General features: G+C 40.6%; 1 protein-coding gene across 4 annotated transcripts in view; it reads right to left on the reverse strand.

Annotated features, from left to right (window-relative positions):
• The window catches only part of LOC138620668 (CUB and sushi domain-containing protein 3-like), a 336,291-nt gene that overhangs the window by 161,957 nt on the left and 151,582 nt on the right, over nt 1–22,752 (reverse strand). The gene's annotated exons all lie outside the window — the stretch shown is intronic.

Below are 22,752 nucleotides of genomic sequence, written 5' to 3' on the forward strand. Positions count from 1 at the left end.
ACACTATTTTCTTTTAGCCAGTTAGAATTAGGGGTGGGGTTCAGGGGTTAGGCTGCTGTTCCTGTCACACTCAGAGCTGCTGTCCTCTCCTCCAATAATAAGTTTCTCCAATCACGGAGCTCCGCTCTCGTCTCCTCCAATCACAACCTAGGAACTTCAGATTCTGCTGTTTCCCAATTGGCTGGCTTAGAGTCAGTCTATCAATTAAACCTCAATTTGTTTCAGAACATATAGAAACAGATGTGATGATAGATTTGCCTGATTTTCTGATCAATTATTGATCACATCTGATTGGTTGCATTATATAATTGATAGTAGTGCTGATTACTGTGTAACAGATAAAGACACATGGATTGCGCTGTGCACACGGCATAAATTATACAGATATAATTTATACAGATACACTCACTGAGAAAAAACATACTACATTGGACCTTGTTATGTCACTGAGGCATTGGATGTTTGGCGAGTCATTTCAGAGAACTGTGCTCAATTCACTTTATCAAAACACTTACTTTTATATCCAGTCTATTCCTTATATATCCTCATTCAAAAGTGAATGCCAGTCTCTGCATTTTAAACTGTATTTATCAAAAGCAAAATGAGCCTTGCCAGTGTCCCAGTGACAAAAGATACAATGTTGAATCTTTTTTTCTGAGAGCGTACAAGTCCAACTGTAAACGTAGTATAAATTATACCTGTATAATTTATAGTTATACATAAAAGAGGCAATACTGTATGTAACACACTCTTATAACAGACATGTATTTTCCTACAAACCAGTAAGTGCAATTTGGGATGACACGTGATTAATATCACTCCACAACACATCGCATGTTGATATCATCCGTATTTACAGAGGACACAGCAGATGTGTGTTGTCCTTAAACTGCACTCACTGACAAGCTGAAAGAAACACGTCCTTTATAAGAGTGTAAACAGGCACTGTCAGGTATACATGCACATCTGTCAGGCTCATCCAGGCAATGCATGTACACATGACAGAGGTAAGGTAGGGACCAAGCCAGACTCCACCCACATGAGGGGGTAAAGAGAATAACTGTGGTCCAAGACTCACATCTTGCAACAGATGATAACCAATATAAATGAACAGAAACATTAGCAAAAGATATTAGAAAATCAGACAGAACACAGAGTACAGACAGGAAATACATAGAGGCTAACGAGGGAACATAAATAGATAGGAACAAACAGAGACAAACAGAACTAGAGGGAAATAAAATTAAAAATCAGAATTTAAATAGTCAAAGGGTTGGTACAAACTGCAACAGAAACGAGAAACAGAGTGAAACAAAATAGGTGGTTTGAAATGAATTTTAAGATAGACTGAGCCTTTTTCGATAGATCAGAGTTTGAAGTTAGGAACAATACACATTTTCCATTGGTTACGTCTCATTAGAAATGCCGCTTTTGTCAAAATGCTTTGACATAAGCTGGTGTTCTGCACGTGCTGAGATGAAAAATAAGTCCTGCATTGTCCCAAACTACAGGTGCTGATGTACTGACAGTGAAGGGCAGAAATTCATCATTAATTCATGAACAATTCTTTCATATAAGCAGATTCATACAGGCTGTTCAATCAGTCAGGCAGGCAGAGAGACAGACAGACAGAGAGGCATACAGACAGGCAGAGCAGGCACTGACAGACAGACAATTCAGTTATCCAGATAGACAGTCACTCCACAGCCAGACAGTTAAGGAGATTTGTGCAAATGACCCGGCACCCCAAACCAGGACCTGCTGAGACCCCATCGCATTTGCAGGAGAGCGATGATGCAGTAGTCGGCGGGTGCGAGTCTGTGTGTGTGTGTGTGTGTGTGTGTGTGTGTGTGTGTGTGTGTGTGTGTGTGTGTGTGTGTGTGTGTGTGTGTGTGTGTGTGTGTGTGTGTCCTTGTGTCCACACCGTGGGAGAGAGCGCTTGCAGGATGACAGCTGTCACAGGTTTATCATGACAACAGCAGGATGCCCGCAAGCACCAGGTGGACACGTGCCTGCACTCACATACACACTTACACACACACACACTCACTCACTCAGTCACACACACGCACATGCACACGCTTCTCCCAGCCCTCCAGCTTATTGATGTGCCAGTGACAGTTGACAGACAGGTGGAAAGGCCTCAAGGTGCACTGATGTGTGGCTCTTGTTAAAGGAGAGGATATTAACTTGTCAAATAATGAAAAAAAACAAAAACTTTTAACTAAACAACTAAGCAGCACTCTTATGAGCAGAATATGACATCATGTGCTGTCAAAATCCTAACCTAAATATAAAAGGAAAAAACGGTGCACTGAACTGATACAGAAATTCAAAGGTAGGTAAAGTTATGCCTGGATTGGTTCAAAACAACAGATTCAAACAGAAATCTTAAAAGAAAATAATCGACATTTATATGGATACTAAAAAACATCTTTGTCAAGTTTCATTTGTGTGTGCTCCTCTGGGAGTGTGTGTCTATGTGTTGCACACCCTCTCCTACTGAAGGGTGTCTACTAGAAGTAGTTGGCAAGCTATATATGTATATATATATATGCTATAAAGGAGATGATATGAAGTGCAGTTGTGTGAAATTCATCAGTATCATTTTTGTATATAATTGTAAACCTGACCCAGACTAGAAACTACTTGGAGGAAAGCGAAAAGCCACGTAATGACTCTATGTGATAATTTTAACTGACATATGATGCAATTAGTATCCTCACTAATTCGGTTGTGTGTCATCTAGGAATGGCAGGGCTGTATAGAGAGCGCTTCAGGAGCAGCTGCTCTAATAAAAAGAGACATTTGTTGCGTGTTCACATAGGGAGGGTGAGATGCCTAAAGCCAACTCTGATTACCTTCTGCTAAATGTGTGTGCGTCCGACATGAAGTGCGACTGGCCGGCTCTCCATGTTGCACCTGTTAATTTTGGATACTGCTTGCTCCTGCTCCATCAATCATAATGACACACACATCTGTGTGATAGTGTTAAATATTACCTGTGTCTAGCTGACATAATTTTCGTGTCCTATCACTTCCCTTTCTTTCTCAGCAGCAGTTCAAAATGAAAATGGCGCTATTAAAACAACAATCGTGTATCTCGTTACTAAAAGCAGGTCCTAGTGAAATATACTGCATGCTGTTATATTTCTGGAATAGGTTAAACACGCTGCAGCTTTCTTTTTATGCATTTTTGGAATCCACACCATCTGAACTAAGACGAAAAATGGAATTTCATTACATACAAGTCTGATCAGCTTTAAGCAGAAATCTTTAAATCCAATAAGCATTTAATTGAATCTGTGCCTGACAAAGAAGGAGCACTGAGGTCACTGCAGCTACAGCCAACGTACGAAGGGAACTTGCTTGAAAGCGAGACACAAAATAAATATGATTGATTATTAAATCATAAGAAAATGACTGACAGCTAAATTATTTGATATCTGCTTATCAAAACCCTGTTAGGTAAATCTGTGTGCATTGGTTAGATTGAAGGTGTTATATGAAGGATTACAGTTATCCCCAAATCTCCCAGAGAGAGAAGGAAAGTAATATATTCCTAGAAAGTTTCACAATTTCAGATTTTAATATTTATTTTCCAAATCTTTTAAAACAGTGCTATTCAATTGTTAATGGTTACAAAGTGGTATCCGTCTGTCCGTCCATATATTCATCTAGTAAGGATAGATTAACATAGCATTTTAATGAGCTCTGACCTCATTGTGTTCTGCATTTCACCATAGTTGTGTTTTAGTTAGAAATGGACATCAATTTGAATCATTTTCTATATTTCCAGGATTTTTTTTTTTCATGCTGCAGGTTCCACAAATAGTCATATCTCATTGTTTTCACTTATAGGCAAAACTGTGGAGAGCGGATCAGATCTTTCGGACAGACTGTCCACACTGTTATTTGAAAGTGGAGCGGATCAGATTTGGTGTGTCCAGACCTCACCAACCTATTTGCATGGGTTGCTGTGGCAACAATATACACGTAGCTACGCTGGCGATGCAGTTTCCCAACATGGAACCTGCTGGCACGGAGGTGGCGTCAGAACAATGTATGTCGGCTTCTTCTGTGTTTGGTGTTTCTAATTTGACGACCTAAATCTATGGGTTAGCGAATGCTTTGCTATCTGGCTGCACTGCTGATTTCTGTTCTCTGCTATTATTTCAGATGGCCACCTGGGGAGGCTGAACTCATCCTGCCCAAGTGTACTGACCCACAGGAGGAGGTAGAGTCTGTGTGGAAGAGGGTGCTATAAGTGTTAATGTTAGTGTGATGCGGCGTGCGCGTGTGTGTGTGTGTGTGTGTGTGTGTGTGTGTGTGTGTGTGTGTGTGTGTGTGTGTGTGTGTGTGTGTGTGTGTGTGTGTGTGTGTGTGTGTGTGTGTGTGTGTGTGTGTGTGTGTGTGTGAGAGAGAGAGAAAGAGAGGGAAGGGGCTAGGTAGTGTGGGCCATGTTGCCTTCATTTCTTATCACATCAGTGAGTTGGTGTTGCCCTTTTCTTTGCCTTTTCGTCCCTCGCTCTCTCTCTGGTTGTTGTTGTAACACCACCTCTCTTTTCTTCCCGTTACACCCCTCCTCTCCACTTTGCTGCATCAAGATTATTTTTTATAAAACAGCGCATCTCCTCCTCTTCCCTTCTATCATTAATTCTCTTCCTCTCTCTATTCTACCTTCCATACTGCCTTCTCTCGTCCTCATTCCTCCCCACCTCTCACCCCACACCCCCCACCCCCGTCTCACTCTCCCTCTCTCCTTCCCTCTCATGGCCTGGGGTGCTTTGATCACTCGTTCGTTCTTAGCCTCCTTATCCTGCCTCCCTCTCTCCCATCCGTTCCTCCCCTCTTCCCCACTGTGCTGTCATCAATATCGCAGTCATCTGAGGATTCCTTCTTTATCCTTCTCTGTCTCGCTGTGTCTTTTTCTAAGATCTTACTCTCTGCATTTCACTCTCTGTCTCTCGCTCCCTCTCTCTCTTCTTGCTGATTGATTTGATGTTTAATGGCTTTTCTGGCCTCTCCTCTCCTCTCCTCTCCTCTCCTCTCCTCTCCTCTCCTCTCCTCTCCTCTCCTCTCCTCTCCTCTCCTCTCCTCTCCTCTCCTCTCCTCTCCTCTCCTCTCCTCTCCTCTCCTCTCCTCTCCTCTCTACGGTTCTCTCCCCCCTTTCATTCCTTCTGTCCCATAACTCCATCCCCTTTCCTGCATCACTTTGATAGGCAGATCACTATCACCATCAGATTCACACACACACACACACACACACACACACACACACACACACACACACACACACACACACACACACACACACACACACACACACACACACACACACACACACACACACACACACACACACACACACACACACACACACACACACACACACACACACACACACACACACACTGACTTCAATCACAGAAGAACCAGTGTGCTGTCAGCCTCTAAGGATTATGGGCCATCTACATCATCCTTTCCTCTCCTCTGTCTTCAGGGCTGCATCCATCCATCCCTTCTGCTCTCATATCTACATCCACCCTCCTTCCCATCCATCACCCTATTGCCCCCCCATATGCGGTAAAGCTGAATACATATTGCTGGCCCTCTTTCTCCCTCATCACCCTTTCCATACCTCGGTTTACCTGCCATGAATGACTGAACAGACATAGACAAAGACTGTTAAACATGTTTGTAACAAATTACGTTCTGGTCCGATGAGTTACCGGACATTCATCAGGCTTCATCTGCAGCTGCACTGTGTTTGTGTGTGTGTGTGTGTGTGTGTGTGTGTGTGTGTGTGTGTGTGTGTGTGTGTGTGTGTGTGTGTGTGTGTGTGTGTGTGTGTGTGTGTGTGTGTGTGTGTGTGTGTGTGTGTGTGTGTGTGTGTGTGTGCGCCATGAAGACCGATCGCACAGAGTATACAATTTCACTCTTGGTCTCAATGTCACTTTCACCATCCAGTCATGCCAGGATACATTAAGTGGTTCCGGATGCATAAGAATCAGACCTTACAGGCAATGCTATCAGATGTGCCAAACTAATGGAATCTGTGGCATTGTGAACGGAATCCAACTTAGCTTTTGGATGCCATCCAGCAACAATGTGCGCATAAGCTATGCAAAGAAAAAGATTGAATGAGAAAATACAGGAATGTGGCTGTAACACATTCCGATTTTAAATCTAGACAGCAGTTAAGTTACATTGAAATGCCGGACACAATCTGTTATGGATGCCAATTTCAGGCAAAAATACAATAAAAATATCTCGATAATCGCTTGTAACCAATCAACTATTAATATTGTAACCAATCAACTATTAATGCCGTTTTGCACGTGTTGTTCTTCTTTTATTACTTATTGGCAGTTGGTAGACAGCTTTTATGTGCATTACCGCCAACTTCTGATGGGAATAACACATCTTAACCAGGCACCATTAAAAACAGAGGAAATAAGACCAACACTCGCAAATACTAATCTATTTTTCATATTTAAATGACTATTTGAATATTTGAAAATCATGACCCATCCATGCAATCTATACATATATAACTTCTCACACCAAGACTTAAAATGCAATAAGACAATAAAAAACATTACAAAATACCGTTGGTATGGTTGAGGTTTAATTAGTTTGGGTACATATTTGGTTGAGGTTTGGGAACAGGGAACAACAACTGCCTGTAGGAAACAGGAAATCAGAAATGGTCTCTTATTGTCAAGGTGTAAATTTTCGTTGACCTAATCAATGACATGCGCGGTTAACAGTTGCAGTTTGGTTAGGTTTAGAAAAAGAGAATGGTTTGGGAGAAAATAAGTGAGTTATTACACTGAACACTTTATGAAACTTAAAAATGTAACATCTGGGTGAAAGCTATGTGTTTGAACCATCCAACCAATCCCAACCCCAATTTACCCAACTTCCTTCTGTAACTATCACGGGAGACGTGATACTCCCGTGATACGATGGCTACTAGAAGTTTAGTCGACCCCTACTGGCCCATATATTTAGCACAGGTGTGTGATAATAACCATCTATTCAATAGTCTGATAACAGTTTGGGGAGAAAAAAAAAAAAGTTTAATTCTTGTGTTTTTAAGGTTTACATAAAAGTATGACCAACTTTTCATATATACATTTCAGATGTTCTGACTTTACGAAGTAATGGTACATTAGCTCTTGTCATTATTATGTCTTTATATCCTTTATTCTTTTTCTTCCTTTCTCTTATCTCTCTGATAATGCTTCAGTATTGCAGCATGTGTAATGGGATATTGGACTATGAAGCACAAAAGAAACACAAATCTTCCTGGAGGACTTCCAGGCAAGATGTCTGGCTTATGCAGATGTTCAGTAAATAATGTTTGAGTTGATTTATAAGTGGATATGGAAAATGATGCATAAAGAGAACAGTGTTTGCACCATCTGGCCTCATGTTCCTTAGCTGCTATTCGGCCATACAGCAGACTTGTGGACTGAAGGCATCCTTCTTTTTGCCAAATGTAAACCCATCTGGATGAAGAATAAATTGTGATATATGACATTCCTTTTTCTCATTTACAAGATCTATCCTGTTCACACCTAAGAATGTGCCATTGTGTGAATTGCAGTCCTGTCACAAACACCAGCTTTTAGGGTGTTATTTTTGTTTTTGAGGTGGTCACTTAGATATTGATTCAATTCTGTGGTTACTTTAAAAGGTGCGGTTTTGTGGGGTTTATATGCTGTTGAGATTTTTCATCTCTTTATGGGAAAGCTTCAACTTGTGACCACTGTTTGTAAGAAGCTCCTTCTGGTATTCAGGTATTAAGTTGTTTTGTGGCTTTGGAGCTGAGCGACGGCAACGTTAAAAAAAAACCTCAAACATCGATAACTCACAGCACATTTAAAGCCGATAAATACCCACATTCAGCTTTGTACGACTCATCTGTGTAGTTGCCTTTGTAACTGGGATTTAGTGACTTCAAATTCAGTTCTTTTTTTTTTTGTGTGTTACTACCATTATTCTTCCTCGTTTCCCTCATAAATTATCTGATTTAAAGCTTGTTAGAAACATATTGGTTGCTGTCCTATTCTTGGCAGTGTTACATCTCAGACGAACGGTCATGGCGTTGAGGGTGCACACCCACTCACACACAACTAGCAACCATGCTGACCTTCAGCTCCTCCCACCATCTGTCCACAAATCAAAGAACAGATGCTGTCTGCCAGTCAACTAACAGCCTGACATTTAGACCAATTAGGGCAGAAGAGTGATTTAATGGTAGATCAACAGATTGAGACATAAAGAGAGAAGGCACTGATTGATAGATAGATTGCTATCATAATTATCATTCTAGCAGTAGTCTTGTGACCCTGAATCTGATTCATATTTAGATTTCTGGTAGCAGATATAGTGAGATAAAATTTGGATTTTATTATACTGTGATTATTCGCTTACCATTATGATTACCCACTATGACCCCACTAGGCTTGTGTCAGAAAGTGGCCATATCAAATAAAATTGTTTGGCTATAGCTGAATGTTCTTTTTAAGCACTGCAACGACCAGGCCAACAATATAAAAATTACACTCTGTTTAGGTAGGTAGGTAGGTAGGTAGGTATATACTTTATTAATCCCCGAGGGGAATTTTTTTATCCTGTAGTGGAGAAATCCCTGTGGCGTGTCTCCTCAGATAACTGGATCAGCTACACCACAGTGTTCTTAGGGCTTGAGGACACCTCAAGAGCTGTGGCCCTAGGTACAAATAATTGTAACAGGCAAAATGCAAGTTGAAGGTAAAAAAAAAAGGTTCAAATAAATGATAGCTCAAGGGTTAAAGGAACAGAGAGGGACACCAATTTGAGTGACAGCAGGTTAGGACTAAACAAAAAGCGGTAAAATGGAAAAGACTCTTTGTCTCTCTCGCTGTCTGACTCTAGAGCAGACCTGGGCATTGTGTGGCCCGCGGGCCACATGTGGCTCTTTGGTTGATTCTGACTGGCCCGTGTGAGGTTGATTGGAAATTACAAAATAAACATATTTTCTAATTTTACCTCTTGCATGGACTAAAGCTGCAATGCTTATTATGCAGAATTGAGTTCAGCCTTTTGGCCTGGCCCTCCACAATATTTTCTGTTTCTCATGTGGCCCCATGGAAAAAATAATTGCCCACCCCTGCTCTAAAGCATTGAGATGGGTGAGCACGGCGTCCTTTTTTTTCTCACCTGGTCATTAACTAAAGTTTCTCAATTAACAACTGGAATGACAAATCCTTCACGCTGTGATGTATAAGGGTTACCTCACATTCTTTCCACCCCCAGTGTGTGTGTGTCAGTTTATGCGCATGTTCGACGGTGTGTGTGTGTGTGTGTGTATGTGTGTTTGTGTGTGTTCACCTGTGTCAGTCCCTGTGTTTGTGTACGTGTCTGCCTATTTGAATGTGCTTTCATCCGTGTGCGTGGGGGAGACAGAGTGAGAGAGAGACCCCGGGTGTTGGTGAGTGTTAAATGTCATCGCTGACATCTTAAACAAATAGCTGCATACTGCGAGTTTAACGCATCGCAGCCCTGACGAAATACATTCCACTCTTGTCTCTCTTCTCTACAGCCACGGTCACCTCCCCTCTCCTGCCCTCCTATCCTCCGATAGCGTTACGTTTTCCTGTGCAACCTGCTGGGGCGCACGTTCAACGCAGCAAAACACACACACACACACAACCAAATTAGAATGAAATGATTTACTCAAACATCTAGATACGGATTAGCAGAAATCTATCGAGACAGTTTATTCATACAGCAATGGTGTCAGTCATGCAGAGAAGCCATGATATCTTGAGAAACATGAGGGTTTTCTTTTTAAAGTTGTTACTCAGCTCAGTGTTATCAAAACTGTGAGTTGTTTTTAAAGTATGGATTATGCACAACAAAAGTATTTCATGTAGTTTTCTTTGAGCATTATTGGTGTTATGAAGCAATGTTTTGATGAGCAGGCCCCCCTTTTTGTTTGTCTCCTGTGCTGTTCGAGCGCACACACAAGGACATACCTGTGCCTGGGTGAACGCGCAGAGGATTTGATTCCTGCCAACTCCACAGGACGATGATGGGAACATGTACTGTACTTCAGTCAGAGATATTTACATCAAAGACTTGACCTACATATTGGTAGGATGAACAGATACTTGGATATCTGGATCAAAGGAAGTTGAAAACGCACATAATCATGACAGCTTTGCGGAACAACAATATCAAGGCTTGAATTGCATAAGGAGGAGGATGGGTGGTGGATGGAGTTTTGGCAGCAAGTAGCACGAGCATCAAAGTAATAGTGAGAACTGACATTTACAAAAGCTGGCTGGAACACTTGTATGAATGTGCTTGGATGTGTACAAGAAAACCTCATAGGGTACCTTTAGCTTTCATTGTGTGTGAATAATAATGGTATCTAAGATCATTATTGCATTAGAGACGACATGGAGAAGAAGACAGACATCCAATGATAAAGTGAAATAAAAATGACAAACTCTGAAAAGTGATGTGCCTTTCCAAAAGTAATTATTAGATTACTGTCACCAAGTATAGTCACCGTAATAAGGTACTGTCACAGAGAATTTGATAGCAAAATGCCACATGTCTCCGGTGATGACAGTCTTTCAAAAATGCTTATGAGACAAAACTTACAATGGCCACCTCCAAATAGTTTCTGACAGGCCGTCCATAGTCTAAACAGACCTGAAAAGGCAACTGCAATACGTCGTGACATGGATCAACAACAACCATGAAGTCACATCAGTATGCTGGTCTATATATAGTTGACATTTAGCCCTGCATAATCAATACGTACACACACAGACGCTGATCAATATTAGTAAGAAAAAGTCAGCAAGCTGATCACATGTACGAACCACCACTGAACCACGTCACTCATTCTCAATGTGTATAGAGGACGTTTTCTGATTTCCATTATCAATACACAACAACGAACAAGGTAAGGTAACGGTGAGAGATCAACGGTGTTTACATTAACATTACTGATTGTACATGAGAACAAACCCGGCCGGAAACAGAGACTTTGAATCCAACCGCAGTGAAACTTCCTAGCATTAAAAATGATACTTCATTCTCTCTTTTTCTGTCTGGTTATGAAGATGGCTGTAGGAGTTACTAACTAACAACTACTGGCCCCTACTAAATCTTATTTTGTTTGAACTGTTCTTGTAAAAATCGCATCCAACTTATCTAATAAAAAAAATAGATAAGGCCAGAGTTCAAGGGTGCTATGGAATATATAATAAGTTATAATAGTGAGTCGAGTTTTTGAACCCGTGGGCTGTGTTATTTACAGTTTATCTTTACATTTACATATTTGATTGGTTGAGGTTAGAGTCGGAGTTTGGCTGTCCACAATACTGAGGCTGATCTCGTCTGACGTTACGGTGAGCGTATTGCGTCACTTCCTGTCTACAAACATTGTGACCAGTGTTACTCCTCTCTGCTATTTCAACTTCTTTTCCTGAATTATACGTACCTTAACTCTCTCCACACTTCTTCTAATCTCACATTAAAACTCACGCTTGCTCTTCTTGAGCAATTCTACTGTTAAATCTTTGACCAACGTTCACTTAACTTGGTGTTTTGGTACCGCTAGCTCAGCAGTTGGCAATGGCTTCCCTCTCTCCCTCCACCTCTTCTTGTTTTTCCTGCTCGGTGTGTGACATGTTTAGTTATGACCCTGCCTCCCTGAATGATAATGCTACCTGTAATAAATGTAGTGTAGTCAGGGCTCTGGAGGCCAGGGTCACCAAATTAGAATCGCAGCTGTGCACCATGTTAAATAACCAGCGAGCCGTAGGAGCTTCTCAGGGAGGGGGTGCAAAGCTGCCAGGCTTAGTTAGCCGGTCCCCCGCAGCACCCGAACAGCCGGGCAGCTGGGTGACAGTACGAAGGAGGCATAGTCCCAGTCAAACCTGAAACTGCTAGCTAAGGCTAATCGTAAACACAGTCAGATTGTTATTAACGTCGGCAGTGATGACACCCGGTTACGCCAATCGGAGGTCACTTAAGTTAATGTGGAATCGGTGTGCAACTTCGCAAAAACAATGTCGGACTCCGCAGTTTTCTCTGGACCCCTTCCTAACCGGACCAGTGATGATATATTTAGACGTACATCTTCACTTCACCGCTGGCTGTCGAGGTGGTGTAGCGCTAACAATGTGGGCTTCATTGACAATTGGAATACTTTCTGGGGGAAAACCTGGTCTGATCCATCCTACTTTGGATGGTGCAGCTCTTCTTTCTAAAAATATGGCCGTGTCTCTTTAACAGCCCTAAAACCTGACATCCCAGGGTTGAGGCCAGGACGCAGAGTTGCAATTCTTACGCACGCTCCTCTGCAACTTCTTTGGAGCTGTCACTAACCCAAAACATTCAACATCCTATAGAGGTTGTGTCTGTACCCAGACCACCTATATTTAAAAAAAAAAACTCAAGAAAATATCTATTAATAAAAATGTAATAAAAATGTATCCTACCAAATTAATGGATAAAAAAAAAAAAAATCTGACAATTAAAAGCGGACTATTACATATCAGATCTCTCTGGTCTAAATCTCTGTTAGTAAATGACTTGATAACTGATCATCAGATTGATTTACTCTGTCTCACAGAGACCTGGCTGCAACAGGAAGAATATGTTAGTATTAATGAAGCAACTCCTCCCAGTCATATTCATTATCATATTCCAAGAGATTCAGGCTGAGGAGGAGGAGTGGCAGCAATCTTCCACTCAAGTTTATCAATTAATCCAAGACCGGAACTTAGTTATAAATCATTTGAGAGTCTGACTCTTAGTCTCTCCCACCCAAACTGGAAAGCACAGAAACCAATTTTATTTGTTGTTGTTTATCGCCCACCTGGTCCTTATTCAGAGTTTCTAACTGAATTCTCTGACTTTTTATCAAATTTAGTGCTGAGTTCAGATAAAGTGATGATAGTGGGAGACTTTAACATTCATGTTGACATGGACAACGATAGCCTCAGTTCTAGTTTTAGCTCATTATTAGATTCTATAGGCTTTTCTCAGAATGTAAATCAACCCACTCAGTGTGGTAACCATACCCTCGATCTGGTTCTGTCGTATGGGATGGAAACTGAAAATTTGATTGTATTTCCTCAAACCCTGTTTTGTCGGACCACTTCTTATTAACATTTTAAGTTACAATAATGGCCTACACAGCATGTGGGAATAAATCCCACTACAGTAGATGTCTGTCAGATAATGCCGTGGCCAAGTTTAAGGAAGCAGTTACATAGCCTTTGAAGGCATAGAAGGCATCTACGTTGATCTTAGTCCCACACAAGTGGATCATCTGGTAGAAAACACTGCAGTATCTCTGCGCACAACTCCAGATAATGTCGCCGCTCTGGAGAAGAGAGTAATGAACCAGAGGAAGTTGTCTCCGTGGTACAACTCAGAATTACGCTCTGCTAGGCAGGCGACTCGAAAGCTGGAAAGGAAATGGCGTTCCACTAATTTAGAAGAATTTCACCTGGCCTGGAAGGATAGTCTAATATTATATAAGAAAGCTCTTCGTAAGACCAGGACTTTATATTATTTCATCATTAATAGAGAACAAGAACAACCCCAGGTTTCTTTTCAGCACTGTAGCCAGGCTGACAAAGAGTCACAGCTCTGTTGAGCCCTCTGTTCCTTCAGCTCTCAGCAGTAACGACTTCATCAACTTCTTCACCAATAAAATTCTCACTATTAGGGAGAGAATCGGGCAGACCCTTCCTGCCACCGTCACTGATGTGATGTTAAGCACAGCAGCCCTGGAAACAACTGTAGGATGTTGAAATGCACTTATTGTAAGTCGCTTTGGATAAAAGTGTCAGCTAAATGAAATGTAATGTAATGTATTAGGACCAGATGTAAACTTGGACAATTTCTCTCCTGTTGCGCTCTCTGAGTTAACTAGAATTATTTCTTCATCTGGATCCTCTAGTTGTCTGTTAGAGCCCATCCCAACTAAACTTTTTAAGGAAGTCTTTCCTTTAATTAATACTTCCATATTAGATCAGATCAACCTATCTATTGTAACCAGCTATGTACCGCAGGCTTTTAAAGTGGCTGTAATTAAACCTTTACTTAAAAAGCCAACTCTTGATCCAGCTGTTTTAGGAAACTACAGACCAATTTACAACCTGATGTTTATTTCTAAAATCCTTGAAAAAGTTGTTGCAAATCAACTTTTTTATCATTTACAAAGGAATGATATGGTTGAAGATTTTCAGTCAGGCTTTAGAGTTCATCATAGCACAGAAACAGCTCTGGTGAAAGTTACTAACGACCTTTTGTTAGCCTCAGATAATGGACTCGTCTCTGTACTTGTTCTTCTGGACCTCAGTGCTGCTTTTGATACGAATGATTATACGATCTTATTACAGAGATTAGAAGACGTTAAGAGGATTAAAGGAACTGCATTAGACTGGTTCAAATCCTACTTGTCAGATAGATTCCAGTTCGTCCATGTCAACAATGAGTCTTCCCGACAAACAAGAGTTAGTTATGGAGTTCCACAAGGCTCAGTGACTTTTGACTTTGTACATGCTTCCATTAGATGTCATCAGGAAGCACTGCATAAACTTCCATTGTTATGCAGATGCCACTCAGCTATATCTTTCTATAAAACCAGATGAAACTAATCAATTAGTAAAACTTGAAGCCTGTCTAAAAGACATGCCTGGATGACCAAAAATGTCCTGCTTCTAAATTCAGACAAAACGGAAGTTATTGTACTTGGTCCTAAACACCTTAGAAACTCTTTCTCTAATCACTTAGTTACTCTGGATGACGTTATCTTGGCCTCCAGCAAAACTGTGAGGAACCTTGGAGTCATCTTTGATGAGGACTTGTCCTTTAGACACCATATAAAGCAAATCTCCAGAACTGCCTTCTTTCATCTACGTAATATTAATAAAATCAGGAAAATCCTTCCTCAGCGTGATGCAGAAAAACGCATTCATGCGTTTGTTACTTCTAGGCTAGATTATTGTAATTCCTTGTTGTTAGGATGTCCATTAAAACTCATTAAAAACCCTGCAGCTGATCCAAAATGCTGCAGCAAGAGTGCTGACGGGATTTAGCAAGAGAGATCATATTTCTCCAGTTTTAGCTTCACTTCACTGGTTTCCTGTAAAATCAAGAATATAATTTAAAATTCTCTTGATGACTTACAAAGCCCTACATGACCAGGCTCCATCATATCTTAGAGATCTTATAGAACCATATAATCCTAGCAGAGCACTTCGCTCTCAGTACGCTGGTCTACTTGTGGTTCCTAGAGTTTATAGAAGCAGAATGGGAGGCAGAGTCTTCAGTTTTCAGGCTCCTCTCCTGTGGAATCAGCTCCCAGTTCGTGTTCGAGAGGAAGAAACCCTCTCTAGCTTCAAGATTAGACTCAAAACATTCCTTTTTGATAAAGCCTATAGTTAGGGATGGCTCGGGTAGACCTGAACCAACCCTTAGTTATGCTGTTATAGGCCGACGCTGCTGGGGGACCTCATTACATGCTGAGCTTCTTTTCTTTCCTCCTACTCTTTAACTGGCTCATACCTCACCATCCTTTTCTCTCCCATAGTTTTTTCTTATTGTCTATTGTCTCTCCATACAGTTCACTCGCTCACGTAGTTTCTGTTCTTTCTTTTGCAGATGTCCCATCATGGAGCTGCATGTCTCTGCCCTGCACTTGTCGTCTCCACCAACAGTTCTCTTCTATCTCTATGCTGTCCTTTTCTCTCTCTGTTCTCCTCTCACCTCAACCGGTCGAGGCAGATGGCTCCGCCCACCCCTGAGCCTGGTTCTGTCGGAGGTTTCTTCCTGTTAAGAGGGAGTTTTTCCTTCCCTCTGTTGGAGGTTTTTCTCCCTTAAAGAGGAGTTTTTTCCCTCCTAGCTTATGTGGGAATTGTTGAATTGTTGGGTTTCTCTGTATAATATTGTAAAGTCTTGCTGTAAGGACTTTAATGTGTTAAGTGCCATGAAATAACCTATGTTGTGATTTGGCGCTAGATAAATGAAGTTGAATTTAATTTAATTGAATACATAGAAGACAATGCAATGTACGAACAAGGATAGCAGAACAAACTTACGTGTGTTTGTGTACAACTATTCTTATTGGGGACTAGTTTGAGTTTCAAACCATTGGAGTGAGGATGTTTTGATTAACTGAGGACACTTTGGCTGGTCCGCACTTTCTAACATTCTCCCAAGAGCCATTTAAGACTTGATTTTAGGGTTGAGTTTTGAATTAGGTTAGGCACATAGTTGTGATGGTAACCAATGAGCAAGGGGCCAGTGAACGCATTACGTCTATGAATGTCCTCACAAAGCTAGCCACATAAATGTGTGTGTGTGTGTGTGTGTGTGTGTGTGTGTGTGTGTGTGTGTGTGTGTGTGTGTGTGTGTGTGTGTGTGTGTGTGTGTGTGTGTGTGTGTGTGTGTGTGTGTGTGTGTGTGTGTGAATAAAACCTTCCATGCAAGCAAGATCAATTACTGTGTTGCATTAAAACGGAACAGGAAGAGAAACAAGAAGAAAAGGCACAATAAGTGATCAGAGGAGATAAAGACGGACAGAGATAGAAAGGAAAGACAAGGAGCAGAGAGAGGAGGGAGAAAAGTGCAGCATCCATGATGACTTTGAGATTCTCATTCAATTAGTCTTTCATTGGCGAAAATGGAAAGTAACAGAATAAGAGCGAGAGCACAACAAAGACATGTCTGCAATATCAGAAACCTCTTTTTGAAAAGTTTCATGAATAAATTGTATTCAACCTGACCTACGGGGAAGAGTGAAAATAACAAACACACACATGCAGTAAAAAGGTGTCTTGGAGATTTCTCATGTCCACGTTGATTTGAGTGTTCAACAAAAGTATATGTTTTGCAGTGTGTTTCAACACGTTATAAACAAATTTTGCAGTGATATCAATGAAGCTATTTTGAAATTGGAGGTGCATATAAAGACAGAAGAAATTGAAGAAAACTGCTAATGGACTGCTACATAGATGAAATTAGAAAGTAACAATGTTCCCATTGTGTTGAAACACTGCAGAGTCTTTTCAGGACAGACCCGTCCGTACAGATGCATTAAGTTATAATTTCAGACCTGGTATCTATCATACAGCTGTCATAAAATTCTGATGACAACCGATAAAGGCATAAGAGACATAGGGTGAGTGAGGAGCCAGATAGAGAGATGTTAGCAGAGGGAAAGACAGATCACAGATCAAACCCAGATGATGACAGATTATTTAATGAAGAACTGACTGGGTGGAAGGAAAGAAAACCAATTAGAAGACACAACAGAAGCATGGAGAGAGGGAGAAAGAGAAGGAAAGAAAGGAATAAAAAGGAAGATGGATGAATATTGGATAGAGCTGGATCAAGACAACGATTGAGAGGATTAGGGAGAGTGGTGAGATAAGCGGGGACATAGACAGAGGTAGAAATATGCAGAGTGACAAAACTGTGATGCAGGCAGAGAGAGGGAAGGAGAAGAAATGATTGATGCGTAGAATGACTAAAAAGAATAATAATTTCAGATAGCATTATTTGTAGAAATAGGGAGATTTTAGTGTTATGATGTGTGTGTGTGTGTGTGTGTGTGTGTGTGTGTGTGTGTGTGTGTGTGTGTGTGTGTGTGTGTGTGTGTGTGTGTGTGTGTGTGTGTGTGTGTGTGTGTGTGTGTGTGTGTGTCAGCGAGGTAGGCGGAAAGCTCCTATGATTTGAAGGATGGAAAAAATGTCTTGTAAGGATAGAGAAGGGTTAAAATAAAGGACATTTTGCTGATGCTTACTTTGCTAAAAATGAAGTTTGTGGCTCGGGAATAATGATTTAACTAACCAAAATGAACTATCACAGCTGCAAAACGTGTTACAATATGTAACATTAAAAATGAAAAAGGTGCACACCGAATGGAAAAGCAAGGATTAATTGTGTGGAATTGTAGGTCTGCCTCTGCATGTATCTGTGGATGTGTGTATTTGGCAGATACCCAAACAGTGTCAAAGTATTTTTGAAACCTCCTCACTTGTGGTTTTGTTTTATTTTGTCTCTCTTGAATGTTTAATGGGAGGAGAAAGAACAAAGTGTTGGAAACCTTCTTTCTGCAGCTGCCTGAAGCACCGTTTTCCGATTTTACCATCATTTTTCAAGGTTTTGATATTTCCTCCCACGACTCACCTCAGATTCCAATCATCAATTAAATCATAACTTAACGTAGAGTTAGTTTTCACATGAATACTGCGAGTTTGTCTTTATTACCTCTTCTGTTTATTCCCCCTCTCTGATGCTGTCTCTCTCTCTCTCTCTTTTCCCAGCAGATGTCCAGTCTACAGATCACTCACCCTCTTCTAGGAAAGGTCCATTTTAAGCAGGTTTAAATGCTCAGAGAAGTGTGTGCATATGTGTGTCTGTGTACATACGTCTTGCATGTGTATCTGTACTTGTCTGTTAGTGGGTAGTGTACATTTATGAGTGTTTGAGTTAGTGTGTGTTTGAATTATTTATGAGGCTAAAGTGCTCCTCTGGGAGAAATGCAATTCAATACGCTTCTAATATCTTATTCACGGCATGTCTATCTATGTTTAAAACATGCATTGCCTCAAGAACTTTAAGTTTTAAAACCCTAAAACTGGACTTTGTGCAATCCATCTCTGGAATTCATAGTTAATAGTCACAATGCCCTTAAAAAATTCTCCCTGAGCCTGTAATATTCACATACTACAGCTCATTGAATGTCATCCATTGGCTCACACATCATATAATCTTTTAATGTGTTCACTGTCTGTGTAACATTCCGGAACATTCTATAACTCACTGAAGAACTGTAACATGATTCTCAATCCATGACAACACTGTTTAACAAGTAGCCTTCCACTGAGGTTCGCAGAAGATACCTGGTGATGAGGCTGCAGAGGAGGTATGGATTAAAGGTTGTTGATATATACTATATATAGGGGCTATTCTGAAATAAAGGGTCGACAAGTGGTCTTTAGTTCAAGCCATAAATTAAAAGTCATCAGGCATTTATAATAATAATACAACTGGAAAGTGGTCAGAAAGTGGTTTGAGTTCAAGGGCATAGAAGGACCTGCACTCTGCGGTGTGTAGGTGTTTAAGAGAAAAAAGTAACGGAGAGAGGAAGACAGGGTGGAAGGCGCAAGTGACTCAGAAAGTCTGTAACAAAACCTTTTGCACACAACGTGTTTCTTTTACATCAGCGGCTCCTAACCTTGACTTGTGTCTGGTAACTAGCCTTTACTGTCTGAACTATCTCTGCAGTGATGATGAGAGGCAGAGACACCGTTGTTACACTGCATGAACTGGGACTTTCTTTTCTTTTCTGGGGTGGCAAACAGTGCACAACACCTCTCACAGTCAGGACTCATGTAACTCCTAGGTTACCCACTAGGCAACCTTCCTAAAGGGGGAGGCTCGGCCAGTAACTGCTGTTTCCGTAAGTTATTCATAATGCCTCTGGCAAGGTGCAGCTTCCATGTTGGAGGTTTATGTTTTTCTTTCTGCAACTAAGCGATAATTCAAAACTAGGGGGCAGCCCTATTCAAATTAATTTTCACTATTTTCACTTTTCTTCTGAAATACTAGAGTTCTATCTCTGCAGGCCTGAAATATTACTTAAATAAAACAATCTGAGAAAAAAATATTTTACTTACAAGGAGTTGGAAGCAAACAATTTGGAAGTTGGTAAGATTGGAGATGTTCCAACAACAAAACAAATCCAGGCTTCATTCAAGTTTCAAGACAAGGTGAATGAATACATAGAGACGGTTGGCTCTATAAGCCAATCACCAGCTCTGTTGAAGCAGAGTGCATTCTCAACCATTACTCATGCTAATAGAAACCTCATTCTTCTGATTTGACTTCTCCTGATTGTGTATACATACACATCATTATTGTATTTGTGTGTGGTTGAGTATTGATTCAATGTGCCTTTCATTTGCACGGACTATCATGTGCCTCTTGTAAACCTCTTGTAGACTTAACAGTGATATCGCTGTACCATGAGTGTAAATGTGATTCTGTGTGATAGTGTCTTTCTTTTACCAACACACAGTGTCTGTATGGGAACATAACGTGTACGTGATAAAGAGCATGTATGTGAGAGTCATGCATTGCTGGACAGCCTGATAGCCTGCTACATTGCGAATGAGCCAGTCATGCATGTTGACTACTGACACACACACACCAGTATCCAATGGAGAGCGTGTGCATGTTTTAATGTGCAATTGAAGACGCATAGAATAACCTTAGAATCTGCCTAATACCGTAAAAACTGTGCATAAGTGTACCTAGGAGATGTGATGCCGTTTAAAAGCAATATGTAGTAACACTAGTTACTTTGAGTGCCTAAAACATTTACACCATAGTGTATGCGTGTGTGTGAAGGTGTGTCGCTTTCACTAAAGCATGTACAATACAGACATCCCTTGTTTAACTAAGTGGTTGTCCTGAAGCCACACTAAACAAGCAAATCATGTATGTGTGGTGGCATCTCCTCAGGGAGTGTGTACGTGTTTGTGTAAATGCATTAGCTATGGTATATGCGTTTCTGGTGCACGACAATGAAAATGAATATGAATGACTAAAATTCATGTCAGTATGGTACAGCATGGGATTGAATCTATTTTCATTCAGCAGTGGAAGGTAACCACAACAAGTCAAGTCAAGTCAGGTTAATGGATATAGCACATTTCATAGGACGGGCGTGGACTTAATGTGCCTCAAGATAAAATGCAAAAAAAAAACCAGGCAAAGATCATAGATCATACATGACAAAAAAAAATATAAGAATCTATTACAATGAAAAAATATAGTAGTAGAGTATTACTATAATTTTAAAAACACTGATTCTAAAATTAACATTTTACCCATTAACCCATACTTTAAACCTCAAAATAAAGCTTTCACAAGAATACATATTTTTGTCTACTTTTAAAGAAGATACTATTTTAGCAGACTTCCGCTCATGTAGCAGAGAATTCCAGAGTAGGACCCGAATGACTGAAGGCATAAGCTCTTTAAGAATTTATTCTAGGTATAGTGAGGAGATCTGTCCTGTGTGTACTCAGTGAGCATGTCAACAATGTCGGTTGGAGCTAAGCCATTCATAGATTGAAAAACAATAAGAACGTGTTTTAAAATCAATTCTTTGCTTCACTGGGAGCCAGTGGAGAAAAGCCAAAACAGTAGTGATGTGCTCAAATGTTCTGGTTCTAGTCAATATTCTGCTGAATGCTGCAGCATTCTGAATGAGCTGGAGTTTATTTAAAACCTTCTTTGACTGTCTTGCAAGAAGTGTGTTACAGTAAACTACAAGAAATAAATGCACCAACCAGCTTTTCAGAATCTGGTGGTGACAGGAAGCATCTAACTTTAGATATATTTCTGAAATGATAGAAGGCAGTCTCGGAGATACTAGATATATGCTTCCGGAAGGTAAGATCAGCATCCAAAATCACAACCAAGTTTTTGGCATGCTCACTAGGTTTTACCAACAGGGGAGTTAACAAAATGTGGATCTGTTGCCTCAAAGCTTTGGGAGCTACTAAAAGATCTGTGTTTTGTCCTCATTCAGTTGCAAAACATTCTTGGCCAACCAATGTTTGACATCAATAAAGCATTAAATGCGGTCATTCACTAGGTCTAGGTTGTTGGCAGAAACTGAGAGGCCCAATAATTGACCCTTGAGGGACACCATATGTGATCTTGACTTAATCTAATTTAAAATTACCAAAAGAAAAATATCTTCCAGGTAGATAGAAGGAAAGTCAATTAGGGCCTAAACACAGAGCACCGTCTGCTCTTAAAGGCCATGAAACATGTCAGGATTGTTGTAGTTTCACTGCAGACCAACTCCGCAGTGATGGTCCACTACAACAAGATCATTTATATGTGATGCTGGAAATGCTGATCAACTTTTGTGGCAAACATAATTAAACATATAGAAAGGTTCAATATGCACAACTTGTAGATACTGTGTGTGTTATGCTCTACAAATCAGTCTAAACTGAGGCACGAAACTAGAAACATGTCATCCGTAATTTAAGTAATTACAATGAGGAAAAAGAACGGTTCATTTTTTTGTAAGTCATAAAAAGTTCAGCCCTGAGAACTGCTTGTAACTTTTTTGGGAAAATACATTCCAACACACGTCGTGTCTCTGAATTCAGTGGGGGATTGAATCTTTTTCCATGCTTTCACTGTAAAAGTAGAACTTCTAAACAGAACTTCTGCAGATGAAGGTGTTAAAAATTCAGCACTGCAGGTGGAGGATAGTTAAAATTCTACTAATTCCATAGAACCGACTCTTTCATCTTTATCGGAGGATGTGAACTATTTTCATACTAACTTGCCCGTCTCCCTGACTGTCAGCCCGTCTGTTATCGCTCTATTTGCAAATCGGCTTCATCTGGGCTGACTACTGGCATGTGTCCCATTTAACGTGTGATCTTCAAGTAATGCATAATGTTTAGGGCAACACCAATTACATGTAGCAAACTCAGCCAGTAAAGTTGTTTCTGGTTCTCTCCGTATCTCTTTTTCTCTATCTTTCTGTCAGCTACAGAATCTCTTTATGCTAAAACTATATTATGCATGCAGATGGAACGCCTAAACAGCGGTCTCTGTGGTAACCCAAAACACATCCATCATCATCATCACCATGACAACCAGGGATAGAACTGTCAATCA

The sequence above is a fragment of the Brachyistius frenatus genome, unplaced genomic scaffold, assembly GCF_029030835.1.
Source record: "Brachyistius frenatus isolate BFR_SWC_R1_liver_20210118 unplaced genomic scaffold, ASM2903083v1 Contig_2, whole genome shotgun sequence".
Lineage (NCBI taxonomy): Eukaryota > Metazoa > Chordata > Actinopteri > Embiotocidae > Brachyistius > Brachyistius frenatus.